Genomic DNA, 1840 nt, shown 5'->3' on the forward strand with positions numbered 1-1840 from the left:
GCTATACTACAAGGCAAGGTCAAAATGGCATGGTACTGGCACAAAAATAGAGACATAGACATTTTAAATCAAATAGAAAACCAGGACATGAAACTAACATCTTACAGCCACCTAATCTTTGATAAACCAAATAAGAACATACACTAGGGGGGTGAACTCCCTATTCAATAAATGGTACTGGGAGAACTGGATATCCATCCATGTGTAAAAGACTAAAACTGGACCTGTTCCTTTCTCCAGTCACAAAAATTGATTCAAGATGGATAAAAGACCTAAATTTAAGGCATGAAACAATAAAAATTCTCAAAGAAAGCACAGGAAAAACACTTGAAGATATTTGCCTGGGGAAAGATTTTATGAAGAAGACTGCCATGGCAATTACAATAACAACAAAAATAAACAAATGGATTTAATTAAACTGAAAAGCTTCTGTACAGCTAAGGAGACAACAACCAGAGCAAATAGACAACCTACACAATGGGAAAAGATATTTGCATATTTTGAATCAGACCAAAGCTTGATAACTAGGATCTATACAGAACTCAAATTAATCCACATGAATAAAGCCAACAATCCCATATATCAATAAGCAAGAGACATAAATAGAACCCTCTAAAGATAGACGAATGGCCAACAAACAAATGAAAAAGTGTTCATTGTCCCCAATTATTAAAGAAATGCAAATCAAAACTACCCTGAGATATCATCTAACCCCAATGAGAATGGCCCATATCACAAAATCTCAAAATTGCAGATGCTGGCGTGGGTGTAGAGAGAAAGGAACACTTTTACACTGCTGGTGAGACTGCAAACTAATACAACCTTTTTGGAAGGCAGTATGGAGAACACTCAAAGGATTCAAGCTAGACCTCCCATTTGAACCTGCAATCCCATTACTGGGCATCTACCCAGAAGGAAAAAAATCCTTTTATCATAAGGACACTTGTAGTAGACTGTTTATCACATCTCAATTTATAATTGCCAAAATGTGGAAACAGCCTAAATGCCCACCAACCCAGGAGCAGATTAACAAGCTGTGATTATATGTATATCATGGAATACTACTCAGCCATTAAAAAATATGGAGACTTTACATCTTCTGTATTAACCCGGATGGAAGTAGAACATGATTATTCTTAGTAAAGCATCACAAGAATGGAGAAGCAAGAATCCTATGTACTTAATCCTCAGATAAGGACAACTGATGACCTAGTACATGGTGGGGGGTGGGGGAAAAGGAGAGCAGAGAGAGGGAAGGAAGGAGGGAATTAGGGAAGTCGTAGTGTTCGACACGCCTTTTGGGGGTGGGACACAATTAGAGGGACTTTACTTAACAAATGCAATCAATGTAACCTGGTTCTTTGTACCTTCAATGAATCCCCAACAATTTAAAAAGAAAAAAAAAGAACCTCTACTTAGCTTGCCAAGGCAGGAGGTGAGGGACCAAATAAAACATGCAGAGCCTAGAGGCTGAGGCAAGAGGATCTCTTGAGCCCAAGGTTTGAGGTTGCTGTGAGGTCGGACACCATGGCACTCTACCCAGGGCACAGAGTGAGAGTCTGTCTCTAAAAAACAAACAAAAAGAAACAGGTAGAACTGCCATTTGATTTTTAACCCCAAATGGCCATAGGTGGAGCAGGCTTGCCAACTGGGAGCCACCAAGCAAGCCAAAATTCAAAAATAGCCACTTCAGAAGGCAGAGGCAGCAGATGTTGGAAACACGCTCTATTTAATGCTTTTGGCTGCCCAGTTGGAGCTGGCTGGCAGTCAGGTTGTCAACACCAGTGATATTTAATTTAATTTTTCCCCATGTAAACATTGTGTGGGCCCATTAATCTAG

The sequence above is a fragment of the Otolemur garnettii genome, unplaced genomic scaffold (genome assembly GCF_000181295.1).
Source record: "Otolemur garnettii isolate 467f Iridium unplaced genomic scaffold, OtoGar3 scaffold00006, whole genome shotgun sequence".
Classification (NCBI taxonomy): Eukaryota; Metazoa; Chordata; class Mammalia; order Primates; family Galagidae; genus Otolemur; species Otolemur garnettii.